Raw genomic sequence first — 15551 nt, forward strand, 5'->3', positions numbered from 1 at the left:
TAGAGTATGAGCAGATACTTTTTATGTTAATGATGTTAAAAAAGTTTGAAGCGCTGGGATTCCACGTTTCTTTCCGTTAATTATTTCCGTGAACGAAATTCTCGATTTTTAATAATTTTTTTGCAAGTTTTTAGAATTTATTCTGAAATAAAGAAATCTGTTAACGAAGTAAAGTAAATAAACACTTTAAAGCTTAGAGATCTATTAGGGTCGTCCACCAAGTTTATGAATGCGGAAAGGGCGGAATTTCTATAACCTTACCCTTATCTTTCCTTGTATATTCCGTCTGTTCCGCATTCATTTTAGTACTAAATAAAAAATCTTGTTAATTGGTGTCTTAAAAATGTTAATGCTCGATATGCGCAGAGAACATGAAGTCCTAGGTTTAATCCCCACTGCTCTCATGCTGTAGCATCCTTTAGTAAGCTGCTATAAACTTCTGAAAAATGGAAAAACGTCCTAATTTTAAGTACAACACTTTACTACAAGAAGTCTTGGGTTCAATTCCCACTGCTTCCATGCTGTAGCGCCCTTAAGTAAGGCGCTATAAACAGTGTGGACTCCTGCTGGGCCAGTACTTAATCAGCAGCATAATTATCGGGCAATTATAATCTATAATATCCCAAACTGCCACAGGCAACTCGATAATGGGTCGAAGTAACTGATGTTACTCTATGTTTAGGTTGTGAAGTCAACATTCCCACATCGAGGATAAATAAATAAACAAAAAAATGATGTTGTTCAACTAAATTTCAATAATAAAGTTTATACAGGTTGTCCCATTTACTGTAATAATAAAAAAACTTACTTTTTTAGTTTATGGGGCCCATTTCATGCTGTAATGTTCAACATGGTTGTTTTAGCATTGTTGTTTGCCCATAGTAGATCTGTGTTTTCTGATCCTGGCATTGTTCCTCTACCAATCAGAGGCCTCGATTTCTCTGATGTCAGAATGAACTCTAAAGATCAGGTTAAATTTTTTCGAATTTAAAATATTCAATAAAATTAACTTCACCGTTAATTATTTTATATATCTTTATCCTCGATGTGGGAAGGTCGACTTTACAGCTAAAACATTAACAACTGTTACTGTGACCCGGTCTCGAGTTGACTTTAGTAGTTTGGGATATTATAAAATATAATTTCTTAATAATTAAGCTGCTGATTAAGTGTTGGCTTATCAGAAGTTCATATGCTTTTTATGTTTTTTAGTAATATTGACGTCGCTAAAATTAAGTATTACAAAAGTTTTTTTATTATTTGAAAAAAAATTCTGCATTAAAACTGTATCATGCCTAGTTTTAATTTATTTTTGTTCATGTTGTTCTCATGGCTAGATTCAGCTCTGCCTATAATTCTTTATTTAAAGTCACTAAAACTAAAGAGGAATTAATATTTTAGTCTAGCAGCAGCCAGGATTGGACTGTGTGCCAGCGGTGCGAAAGTTACCGACCCCCGAGAGCTCACCACTGCAAAATATGTCGCCGTTGTATCAGAAGAATGGACCACCATTGTCCATGGTAAGTTGAGTAACAATTAACTGACATTACGTTAAAAACACCGTTTTGCTAATAATCAAACATTACCCCCCTTTAAAGTTGGGCAGTTTTTGACAAGGGGCAGCATCACAAAACTCGTTAAGTTAACAATTGCGTTATTTAAACGTCATTAGCGAACAAGAACGTCACTTAGCGTCATTACTAAATTTGCGGGTGAAGCATGGTGTAGTGGTAAGAGCACTTGGCATTACTACATGAGGTTCTGTGTTCAATTCCCACTGCTCTTATGCTATAGGGTCTTAACAAACCTTAATAATATCATATTTTTTTGTTTTGTATGTATAATAAATTTTCTTAAAAACCTAAAACTTTTTTTCCCAGAGAGTCGGCCTGTACTCCTCTTACCTCAAGTTTGGTGGCCGACATTTTCTCACAGAAAGTTCGAGCTTTTGCGATGAGTTTTTTCAACTTTGGAATTTATTTTGGATATGGTTTGGCATTTGCTGTTGGAAATTATGTGACTGACGCCAACATTCTTGGAATGGTGAAAATATTTTTGACCGGCAGTGCGGTGTAGTAGTCAGAACACTTGGCTTTACTACATGAGGACCTGGGTTCGATTCCCACTTCTCTTATAACGTAGTAGCCTACCCTTTTTTTGAACGATTTATTTTTAGGTTTTTCTATCAAATCAACCCCCCAAAAAAACAAAATTAATTTAAATTTATTTTATTTTTAACTAATCTTATGTTAAATTTTTCTTAGAGCTGGCGTTGGTGTTACTTTATAGCTGGAGCTCCAGGCAAAATTATGGCGTTTATTTTATATTTCTCTGTCAAAGAACCAGAACGTAAAATTATAGAACAAGCTGAAGAGAATAACAAATATGAGATAGACTTTGGTATTTAATACTTTTGATAAAATGTTTAATAAATAAAACTTTTTTTGTATATCTTTATCCTCGATGTGGGAAGGTCGAATGCACGACTTAAACATAGAGTAACATCAGTTACCTCGACCCAGTCTTGAGTTGCCTGTGGCAGTTTGTGATATTATAGATTATAATTGCCCGATAATTATGCTGCTGATTAAGTGTTGGCTCAGCAGGAGTTTATACTGTTTATAGCGCCTTACTAAAGAGCGCTACCACATGAGAGCAGTAGGGATAGAATGCACGACCTTATGTGTGGTGTAGCAAGTGTTCTTACCACTACACCATGCTGCCGTTTTTATTATAAGAATTCTGCCGTAAAATTTCTTATTTTTTTGGAGAAATGTTTAAAAGTTATTTGGTCTATTTTGCAAACTATATTTTTAACTAAGCTATTTATAAACCTGACTATAAATTTTATTATTTAGAAAAGCAGTCGGTGTTGAAATAAATTTTGACAATTTTCAAATTATTTATCAAATCTCCAACTATCTTATTGTTACTGGTTGGGGCTTCATTCAGACATTCTGGTGAGTTTTTATATTTATGAATAAAATCCTTAGTTGGTGCTTCAACATGCCGGAACTGGGAATCAAACTTTAAACCTCACCCTACATACTGTAGTGGACGAATCACTTAGCTTTACTACATGAGGTCTTTGGTTTGATCCCTTCTGCTCTCATGTTGTAGTGCTCTTAAGTAAAGTGCTATAAACTTCTGATGAGCTAGCACTTAATCAGCAGCATAATTATTGAGCAATTATAATCTATAATATCCCAAACTGCCACAGGCAACTCGAGACTGGGTCGGAGTAACTGATGTTACTCTATGTTTAAGTCGCGCATTCGACTTTCCCACATCGAGGATAAAGATATATACAAAAAAAAATAATAATATCCCAAACTGCTAAAGTTAACTCGAGACTGGGTCAAGGTAACAAATATTCATCTATGTTCAGGTTATGAAGTTGACCTTCCCACATCGAGGATAACAAAATCTAAATCAAATTTTAATATTTTCAGCAAGTTTTTGTTGGTCTTACAACAGTCAGTTATATTTTGATCAATATTACCTTGGCACAGAGGTGGGGTTGTGGATGAGTTTAACTTCCATCGTTGGTGGAACGATTGGGATAATCACTGGTGGAATTTTGTCTGATTTACTCGCTTCTAAATACGGTAATCTTTATTTTGATCATATTATTAAAAAATTCATTTTACTGAATGGACATTTTTTCTAAAATAGTTTTCAAAAATTATCTTAAAATTTTGACATAAATTGAAGGTTGGCAGCATGGTGTAGTGGTCAAAACCCTTGTCTTTACTACATAAGTTCCGTTGTTCGATCCCCACTGCTTCCATGCTGTAGAGCCCTTGAGTAAGGCGCTATAAACAATATAAACTCCTGCTGAGCCAGCACTTAATCAGCAGTTTAATTATTGAGCAATTATTATATCCCAAACTGTCAACTTTAGACAGGGTAAGGGTAACTGATGTTACTCTATGTTTAGGTTGTGCATTTGACCTTCCCACATCGAGGATAAATAAGTACAAAAACAGTTTTATTTTCAGAGAAGGGATAGGGTATAAGGGGGTTAATATAAATGTCCCATTATGTGTAAATTGACAGTTTTATTAATATAACACAAATTTTGTAGATTTGTATTTAGAAATATTCCATTTTTTGGGGGTTTTAATTTTAAATCTAATTCTTTTAGGTGTACGAACAAGATTGTGGGTTTTGGTCGTTAGTCAAGCAATAGCCTGCCCTCTAGCGGCGGGAACGCTTTACTTTTCTCCGCCTTATGCTTTTATTTCGCTCTTCGGAGCTTATTTATTCGGTAAATAGTTTTATATTTTTTTAAGAGTAACAACAGTTACCCCGACCCAGTTTCGATGACTTTATTGTAATCAAATTTTATTTAAAACACAGAGGAAATGTGGTTCGGAGTTTTGTTCACTGTTTTGGTTGAGTTCTTTCCTGCCCAGTCACGTGCGACAGCGATCGCTATGTTTATTTTTGTGATCAATAATATCGGAGGGAATGCCCCTCTTATAGTACCACCTATGATCAAAGTTTTAGGTTTCAGGGAAGCACTGTACATCGTTTACCCAGGATTTTACTTGGCTAGTAAGTTTTTTTTCTGATAATTGTTTATCCTCAATGTGGAAAGGCCAACTTTACGACCTAAACATGGAGGTATATTTGTTACCCCGACCCAGTCTCGAGTTGCCTGTGGCAGTTTAGGATATTATAAATTATAATTACCCGATAATTATGCTGCTGATTAAGTGCTGACTCAGCAGGAGTTTATAGCACCTTACTCAATAACATTATAGCTTGAGAGCAGTGGGAATCGAACCCAGGACCTCATGCAGCAAAGCCAAGTTTTTTAAATAATATTTTATTGGTTTATATAGTTTAATTTTTAAACCTAGTTTAATTTATTTTTTTAGTTAGTTTTACGAAAACTTTTTTCTAATTTCAGGTTCTTTTTTCTTTTTGTTGACCCAAATTTCTCTTCTGCGTGGTTCACCGCACATGAGCATTAAAGCGAATAATTGTGAAGAAAGTGAAGCGATAGTTAATAAAACGAAACTTTAAATTAAAAAAATTAAAGTTTTTGAATTATGTTAAACATTTATAAATTTAAAAAATTTTTATCATGACAATTTTTTAATTTTATTAAATATTTATTAGTGAAATTTTTTTTTAATTTTTTGCCAAAATTTTTTTAAAGTTATTTTTAATATTATACTAGTGAGTTATTTTAGTTCCTAAATTATTTGTTGCCATTCTTGCTGTTTTTATTTTCTAATTTATATTAACTAAACAGAAATTTAAATAATGTTAATTTTACAGTTTTTATTACTTTTAAGATTTTGTATTCCCTTACTTTATAATTACTCCATATTTTATGAGAAATTATTATTGTTTTATATTTCTGAAATTAATATATTTTGTTTTTGTTACTTCTTTTAAAATTTTAGAAAACTATAAAATTGATATCATCTATTTTTTAAGATTATTTTTCGAAAATGCAAATTATTAATAGTGATGTGCCGATCAAAATGGTGATCGTAAATCGTCGATTTTTGAAGGTATTTTGCGATCACCCGATCAAGGTCCAAAATCGGCAGATCGGTAATTACGTCACATTTAATTTTACGTCACAAATAAACACGCACATTCCTTAACCACATAGATTTCCATAAACTTTTACAGCGCTTTATTTCCGCGCTAGTAAAATTGTTTTTAGTTCTTGTAAATTACACTGAATATTACGGTTAAATATTTAAACGTGTGAATAAGTAGAAGTGTTTAACATACAGAGTCAATTTTTTTGTATTTAGTGACGATAAAGTTACCGATTGTTCGGTTACGTTATCGGATCGTGATCTGATCCGAAAAAAAACGGCGATCGGCACATCACTAATTATTAAAATACTGTAGAAAGTTTTTTTGTTTTTATGCAACTATGCTTTTACAATTACTAAAATATTTAAATGTTAAAGACATGATTTCTATAAATTGATTTTTGGTTGAAAAGGCTGGGTTTGATTTCCACTGCTGGCATTTTGTAGCATTCGTGTAAGGCCTGAGATTCTTGGTTTGATTCCCACTGTTGGCATGTTGTAGCATTTGCGTAAGGCCTGAGATTCTGGGTTTGATTCCCACTGCTGGCATTTTGTAGCATTTGTGTAAGGCCTGAGATCCTGGGTTGGATTACCACTGCTGGCATTTTGTAGCATTCGTGTAAGGCCTAAGATCCTGGGTTTGATTACCATTGCTTGCATTTTGTAGCATTCGTGTAAGGCCTGAGGTTCTGGGTTTGATTCTCTCTGCTGGTATTTTGTAGCATTCGTGTAAGGCCTGAGATCCTGGGTTTGATTCCCACTGCTGGCATTTTGTAGCATTCGTGGAAAGCCTGAAAGTTAATAAATAATTAAAAACATGTAAACAACATGTTTATTATATTGACTTTAGTTCAACGTCTGCAAAATGTTGCAATTTAGTAAACACAAATTTACTGAGAATTTTGCAAACATTGCGTAAATATTTCGCAGAATTTTTGTAATCACAGCTCATATTGACCTTATAAAAACATCAAGTGTTATAAAGTACTTCCTGTTATGCAGCCATCAATATTTGTCTTAGCTGATACCAACGAGTTCTAATTATCGATATTATAAATGATTAACCAAGTTCAACAACCTTATAGCATGTTCGCTTACAATTTAAATAAATATTTGTCATCAGGTTTTTCGTCATATTTAGCTGACACCACCATGTTGAAAATTATTAATCAGTTTAATGTAAACTACCAAGTTGTTTGGTATGGGATAACTAACTGCTTTAAAATGTAATAAAATAACTTGAAAATTTCGTTGTTTAAAAGTTGGTTTGGTTTTTAAATTATTTACATTTTGTTGCTTTTAATTTTAGTTCGATGTCCTAGCAACAGAACAATTTTTTTTAAATGTTTTTTTGGTTTTTATTTAATTTGAAAAATTAATAATTATTGGTAATTATTAAACATTTAGCAGCGTGGTGTAGTTGTAAGAACACTTGCTGCACCAACATGATGTCGTGGGTTCAATCCCCACTGCTCTTATGCTGTAGCGCCCTCGAGTAAAGTGCTATAAACGGTGAAAACTCCTGCTGAGTCAGCACTTAATCAGCAGCATAATTACCGGGCAATTATAATTTATAATATCCAAAACTGTTAAATGCAACTCGAGACTGGGTAACTTTATGTTTAGTTCGCGCAATCGACCTTCCACATCGAGGATAAATTTATATTCAAAAAAAACTTGTGACTAATTCTCCTAAATTTAAAGATTGCCTTATTCTCCCTGTTTCAAACCAGCATTTATAAACAAGTGTTCTTTTGCTGGGATCGCATTTTGATTGCTAGGCTAAGGTATATATAGAATAACTTTACGAAAAAATACCAGAATTTATACTTATTTTTAAACAGTGGGGCTCAGGGTCGTACATTTTAATTTAATTTTAACGTAAGGTTGTTGTCAGATTATTTTTTATTTTTGAAGTGTAGATAACAGTGGTGGTTCATGGGCTATATAACTAGAAAGGAGGAATAATTTTAAAAATTGCAGCACCGCGAGATGAATCTGGCGCAAAATTTTGATTAGTTGACTGCAGTTTATATCTTGAATAATGTAGGATCTAATAAACTCCTACTATGGCTTAAACAATTATTAAACCCCAATAGAGTACGCTGTAAAGATGGGCATCGATAAGAAGGCAACACTTTATTAAAACAAAAATGCGACACAAACTATATGATACGAAACACAAACTACAAAGTATTTAATTAACAAATTAAGTATGGAAGCGAAAGTCTAATTGTATGTTAAACCTTACTTCGGATTTATTTTTTTATGAGTTTTTACGACCACCGAACTGACCAAAATGTAACCAGACACTTCGGCCCGAAGATTTTTTTTAGAACAGCGGGGATTTTGCATTTTAATTACCGCGAGAAATTTTATTTTCGCGTAGTTTTATACAGTTTTTTAGACAGTATTTGAAATAAAATAAGCAGTAAATTAATAGTTTTTTTAAAGAATAATGTGCAAGAACATGTTATCTTTCTTTTCCCGTGTCAATTTATTTTTTAATTTTACAAACTAAAACCTATAAAAAAATAATTTGAAAGCGCGCGCTTTTAGGTGACGCAAGACGATGCATTATGATATCACGTATTTTGCGAAATAGGGCCGTCTTTCTAAACAATATTTGAAGAAAAAGCATTAATTTATCATTTTTTACACTGAGAAATGTGCATAAATATGTTATTAGTTATTGCCCGTGTTAATGTATATAAATTTATATACTAAGACAGAAAGAATAAAACGTTTAAAGAGTTGCCAGAAGATTTGTCCTGCAAAAAAACGGCGGGGAATCGGCGATGAAATTCCCGTGAATAAAGTCAGCGTAAGACCACATTTTACCGATATTTAAAATAAAATTTTGCATAAAGTACAGTATATATAAAAGTTTTTATTGGCTGTTACGTTAATGACATATGTTAGTTTTTAGAATATTATTTTTTTTTTGAAGATTTTTGTTTCAAAAACCTTTTTATAAACGGATTAAAGACGGGTGCTTTTGGCCTGCAAAATTTTACGACTAATAGCTTTCGGCCTGCAAAATTTTACGACTAATAGCTTTCGGCCTGCGAAATTTTTTATTAAACTGCGGGGAGCCTGCAGCGTTAAGCCCGCGTATACCTTTAACGCAAGAACATATTTTACCGATATTTAAAATAAAATTTGGCAAAAAGTATAATAGTTAAAAAAGTTTTAACCGGATGTTAAGATAAATATACATGTTAATTTTTTAAATATTTCATTTTTTAAAATGTGTAAAGAAGAAAACTGTGAGGCAGGCGTAAACACAAACAACATAGAAAATTCAAATTTATGCGACCCTTTCTAGAAGGCAAATTTTGTCTCGGGTTGAGGTAGCATATGCAGTGCGCACCTGGACACGGCGCACCATCCCGTTCTTGTCTAACTTCTGGATGATCCTTTTCGGTCAGAGTTCTCTCTTCGCGTTCTCATTAACGGACCACGTCGCCAATCGTGAAATTCCTCATCGGCTGAATCCATTTTTGTCGCAATTGTAACAAAGACAAATACTCCTTTGTCAATCGCTCCCAAAATTGATCAGCAAGAAGTAGAACCTCCAAGATCGTCTGTAACTGTCTTCCTTGACAAACGTGTCTGGAGGCAGGTCGTTGTCCATTGTTCAGCAACATACTTGGCGTCAATGCCAATTCATCCTTGCAGTCGTCGCTGAGTGGCACCAGAGGTCTGCTGTTTAAAATTCGTTCCACCTCAGCCATCAATGGCGGACAAGACATGAATTTTTCCCGAATGCCCATGCCATGATACTTTGTTACAATGAGCTCGGTTACAACCTGGTTAGATGGAAGAATCATCGGATGTTTGGTGATTAGAGGGACGGTTGAATTATGTAGCCTGCCACCAACGTACATATTGCCTTTGATTAAAACCGGGCTTCAGTCCTTTCAGCGATAAAACTAAATACAACCATAATCAATATTAAGGTTTAAAACATCTGGGTATACTAATGTTATCTCAATCAACAAGAGTGTTAAGCCAATTATTCTAAGTGTTAATATGTAGTTCTGGAACCAGATCGTAAAAGCACTTCCACGAGGCTGCTAGTAAAGTCCCTGTAATAAAACGTCATTTAAAGAAACAACGGAGTGTTTTGCAACACAATCAAACACTATAATGTACTTAGGGCCCGTACAATGGTGTGGTATATACCACGTTATATCGTTTACACAATTTTTATTAGCCAATACAGTCACATGTCCTTATTTTACATATTCATCGATTTCTTCCCTATATTGCCTAAAAGTTTTAGGGTTAGCAATAAACTTCTTTTTCAAAGATTGCAGCCTTTGAAGTGTCATTTTTCTATTCTTTAAGAGTTATATATATTTCTTTTTTCAGAGTAATCCAATTTCATAGTGTCAGCCATTTCGTGAAACTGTTTTGTTCATAATTTTCAACGTCCTTTTGTCCTTTATTGACATTTCGCTCTTTAGCGCACAATCAAGGTCTTGAAAATTGCTCGACAAAAACATCTGAAATTTTGTTGCTTGATGTCGATACTTGTTCAGGCTCATGCATAAAATTAACATTAGTTTGTTGGGAGGGTTTTCTTGGGTTATGGTCTGAGCCAAACAACGTCCAACCCAACGCCGTATGCGGGCCGAAAGGCTGGCACTTTTTGCCGTAACGCCATTCAGAAACCCTGAATGCATCGTGAACATTGTTTCCCAGAAGTAGCTCCACTGATTTTGTTTTAAGTTCAGGAAACTTCAGGTCACGCAGATGCGGATATATTTTTACCACTTTCTTGGTTGTAATGCTGTCACCTATATTGACAATATGATCAAGTACCAAAATCTTTTTGACAATAAACGATTCGGTTTGACCTCCTTTACATACAGTGAGTCAACTCGGCTCCCATGACTAGTTACTTAATTTGCTGTATAAAGCTCGGTGTGTTCTTTTGTCTCCTTCTAATTTCTTTGCAAGGCTTGCAGTACAAATACTTGTATCTGAACCGTCATCCAGAAAAGCGTTCACATAATTACTTTGATTGTTGCCCCACACTTTAACTGGCACAATCTTGAAACGTTTCACATTTTTAACGCTGTTATGGGAAACCTCGTTGCATGCCACAATAGCTGACTCGCTTTGCGGCTCCGATAGCGGGCTTTGTCGTCACTTTAGTAGATTATGACATCACAATTAAACTATAGCGTCAAATCTTGTTAGACAACAATTCGAATAAGTATTTTAATGCAGCGTTGCTATTATTGTTACGTCATAGTGTCGTCATATCTCGTTTAAAAAAGTTTTTTTTTAATTTTAAATTAAAGTCGATTTGAAATTAATCAAGATATAATTTTTGGTGCGTTTTGGTACCTGCGTGTTTTGATACAAAAATGTCGGAACAGACGGAAAGTTATTTTCAATTATTTGTGATAAATATTAATAAAATAAATATAACTAGCTTGTTAAATGAGTTTAGAATAAAACAATTGTAACTTAAAACTTGCCGAAATGAGTTTGAAAATATTTATGTTTTTGTGCTTCTGGTTATGCTTAGCTGCATCCCCAAAAAACAAAGTTTGTTTTAATGCAAGCCCCGATAGTCCCGCTTTCAGGGAGCTAAGATCAACCCAAGGGAGACCAGGCAAGCTTGGACCAGCTGGGGAGAAGGGTGAAAAAGGTTCAAGGGGTGAAATTGGGGCAATTGGGGGTCCTGGCGTTAGAGGTGAACAAGGTTTGATGGGTGAAATCGGCCCCATAGGTTCCAAGGGGTCAGTTGGGGCTATTGGAGAGTGTTCTTGCAATGAGGGTGTTGTGTCGAAGTTGGAAAAAATTCTCCCTCAAATAAAAGGTATTTTGGTTACTTTATATTTGATAAATAATGATAATATCATCGGCATACTGGTAGAACCTCAAAACTAAAATAAAAACAATTTTAAGACAATTAAATAACTTTTTAAACCTTGCAAGTATATTTTGTATGGTTTATTAACATTGTTCCTTATATAAACAAGTATACTTAATACAGTGGCATTTTTAAAGTGCTAAAACTTAATTGTAAAATTAATTTTATCATAGATATTTAGTTATTATATTAACAAACGATGTTAAGTTATTATGTCAGTTTTAATTAAATAAACTTTTAATTTAAATAACTTAAAATGTTTTATGGATTCTGTGCCAAAAAAATACAGCTTTTAAAATTTGTATTTTTTAATATCTGCTAAAATTTCTTCTGTTTATAAATTCATTTTTTTTTTTTTTAAATTGCAACCAGTTTTAATTTAACAACATTCGTATGTTAACAAAACTTTGAATACTGGATCTTTTTACTTAAAATACACGGTTATTTAAAGTTCAAAAATCAAATGATAAATTAATAAAAAGTTATTCTTTAATTACAAACTAAATCATTTTTTAAATTCCGCTAAATTTATATTTGTTGTCAAAATTTGAGTTACGAGGTTCTAACAGTAAGCAGACAATAAAACAATTTATAAACATTTTGTAATATTTAATTTTACAATTTAAACATTTAAGAGTTAAGCTAAATCATGATAACTTATAAGATTGATTCTAAATAAACATAAATATTTATAGCTAGTGTATGTGGACTTGGGTTAAAAGATGGAAGAATACCGGATAGTGACATCACAGTTAGTTCTTATTGGAACAGCAACTACTTACCACATAAAGCAAGGTTGGATGCTCATAACCATGGTTGGTTACCTAATCAAGGTGAGTTGTTGGAATTATTTTCTATCTTATAATAAAGTTTCACAACTTTTGTAATTAGTGGAAAATAAACATTAACATTGTTTTAATTAATAGGGAGGGTTGGGGAATGGATCCAAATTGACCTCAAGACATCAACTCGAGTGACAGGAGTTGTGACACAAGGAGGTTACTTCAGTAGGTATGCTTATTGGGTTACCAGCTTTAAGATATCTTATGGTTCCAGTACATCAGATATGCAGTTCATCCAAGATAATGGAAATGATCTGGTAAGCTTAAATTTAAAACGAAAATTTATTTTGTTTAACTTATTAAAGTTTAGAAACAGTTTTTAATTAATTGGTGTTAATTAATTTAAAAAGTTTATTTTATTAAAAATGTTTCAATTAAAATCACCAAAACTTGTTTTTAAAGTTGTGTGTTGTTTACAAGCTAGATAATAATAACCAAGCAAATCATTGTTTAAACAATCCCCATTCTAATTGTTTTGTGACGTCATAGCTTGTTACAAAACTTAATTATGCGTCGTGTAACAATAAAGGGTCTGCGACAGTTTTTGAATTTTTTATTAATCTAAAAGTAAAAGTTTTGTAATTTTTAAAAATTAACATTGTAAAAATCCCGCGAACCGGTGTGAAAATAATTATGTGGGTTTTTCTTATGTTTGTACTCGGTCTTCAGTCGTTGTTTGACTGGAAAAACGTTTTTTTATTAAAACATGTCCAATATAGCAATATTGATGTTTTTTAAATTCTACAGGTTCTAAGGCTAAACTGGATTACAATTTTTTACCGATTTTGTATTTCAGTTTTATTATTTTCCAATGCTGACTATCACTTACATTTTCAGCCACAAATGGGGTTTACTACTTGTTGAAAGACGTTTTTATGTTTTTTCCAAGTAGTAAATAAGTTGTAAGTTTATAATTTAACGCAAGTTATAATCTACTGTTTTCTTAAGGCCGAACGTAGCTACTTTGGTCCTAGTGTACGAAGTAGTGCATGTTTTTTTAAGTGCATGCTACATTTGATTTTGTGGTTGTGATTTATGTCCATAAAACTGTTTTTTGCAAGACATGGAACGTATTTATATCACGTTGCTATGGACGCTGTTCTAGCTCCCTAAAAACAGTGTCAACACGAATGCTTAAATTTAAGCACAACTTAAATATAAAGTCGATAACTTAAATTTAAGCATTGTCGTAACAATTTTTTATTTAAAATAGCAAAAATCCGTAACTTTTGGGCAGGAAATAAGCCATTTAGATTGTAACCAGGGGCTGGCAAACACGTCACAATGCCCTTTATAAACATTTTAATTTTGCATGTTGCAGTCCCTTTAAGTTAAATGTGAAGCGATGAACAACGCGCGATTAAAAAAGTTATAAAATTTAAATAATTAATATCTTAAACCTGAATATTATTACGTTAAATATTATATTAAATCTTTTTAAAGGTCTTTGTTGGTAATGAAGATGGAAATGGTTACAAGTTCAACAACTTTCCTCAACCTATAAGTGCTCGCTATGTTCGATTGTATCCACAAACCTGGTATGAATATCCCAATCTTCGCATGGAGCTTTTATCTTGCTAGTAATCACATATTTCTTTCGGTTAATTATTTTAATTCCTAGTTGTTAATTAAAATTCTTTAGTTATGTAATATATTAAAACTTGTAAACTAATTAATTTTATAATTTTGAACAAATAATCCGTGTTATTATATTTAAAAAATTCTGTAAATGTACTAAAATGTTAAGGCTGTAATAGTTGGGTTTATTAAATGTGTGAATAAACATAATGTAACAAAGTCTATAGTAGTAATATTTAAATTTCCTATTTTTAAGTGAGCAGTTACTGCGATGTCAAATCGTAGGTCTAATATTTGGTAAAGACTGTAATCAAAGATAGTGAAAGTAAAGCAATGTGTAATAAATGTAAATTATTTATTTCAAGTGGCTGTCCAGGCAACAAAAGAAGTTATAATACTAAAAATTTACAGCCATTTTCATTGACGAAAGGTTTTAAATGACGAAGGTTTTAAAGATCTTATGAAAGTTCTAGAGCCCAGGTTTAAAATACCATCCCGCACAATACTACCTGCTCTTAAAACAGAGGTGTGGGAAGGATTAGAGGACGAGATTGAACAAATCTTTCTGGCCAAAGCTTTAATTTAAGCTTTTAGCAAAATTGTGATGTTGAATTAACAGTTGGTGAAGTTTAAACGGGAGGCTTCCCAACGACAAATGTGAGGCCAAGCACTTCTCCGTACGTGGATATTCGTTGGTTTTATAAGCGCGTCTGGTCAGCTTGTAGTGCCTTTAGGCCGATGGCTTTGATCGACTGTTCGCTTTTTTGAATATCGGATCACGTACGCTATGGCAGGAACTGTTTTCCCCTAAATTGGCACAGTTTTAAGGCTTCGAGGTAAAAAATGTCTAATATAATATGGCTAAATATTGCTTTTTATGTTAAGTTTATTTTCTGCAAAAAAAATTTAAAAAAAAAGTACAACAAACGGGTCAGAGAGGACAAAATAAGGTTATTTTCCTATGTCTGCCAGCATATGATCTTACGACGATGACGTCGTGCATAACGTAACTCGCGAGCGTTGGGACTTTCCCTATTTACAATATTTACCTTCAAATCCCGATATCTCAAAAACTACTTGACCAATTTTTAAAATAATGGTATCCTCGTGCAAGTTGGAAAATTCCAACATAATTAAAAAAGAAACTCTACGACCGAACCATCTCTTTAAAAATCAGTTTAATTATTGTGCAAATATAATCAATAATATTCTAACATGCTAAAAGCAACTCAAGACTGGGTCGAGGTAACAATTGTTGCTTTATATTTAGGTCTTGAAGTTGACTTTCTTGCAAAGAATATTTAAAAAGTGGTGACATTTTCGTACACCGCATATGAGTAACTACTTCAACTTTTTGTTGACATCGCGTTGAGGAAATGTGATTTTGTAAACAGACCAAAAACAGATGTTTTTAGATTAATTGAGCAAATTATAAAGTAAAAATAAAGAAATGTTAAGATATATTTAAGTTAAAAAAATCAGAAAAGTTATGGTCTGGCAATATTTGCCAAAATTGTTTGCGTTAGCTGATATATTCTGGATAAAATTTTAAGTTAATTTTAGGCATAAATTAAATCTTTTTTGCTGAATAATGTTTTTATTATTTTATTAAAATTTAAACAAATAACGAACAATTTTTGGATCTCTATTACTTTCACACTCCCGAATTTA

General features: G+C 32.8%; 1 pseudogene; it reads left to right on the forward strand.

Annotated features, from left to right (window-relative positions):
- The window catches only part of LOC145755960 (MFS-type efflux pump MSMEG_3705-like), a 46158-nt pseudogene extending 41124 nt beyond the window's left edge, over window positions 1-5034 (forward strand).
- The last annotated feature ends 10517 nt before the right edge of the window (window positions 5035-15551 follow it).

This window comes from Corella eumyota, chromosome 6 (genome assembly GCF_963082875.1).
Source record: "Corella eumyota chromosome 6, kaCorEumy4.1, whole genome shotgun sequence".
In the NCBI taxonomy this organism is placed as follows: domain Eukaryota; kingdom Metazoa; phylum Chordata; class Ascidiacea; order Phlebobranchia; family Corellidae; genus Corella; species Corella eumyota.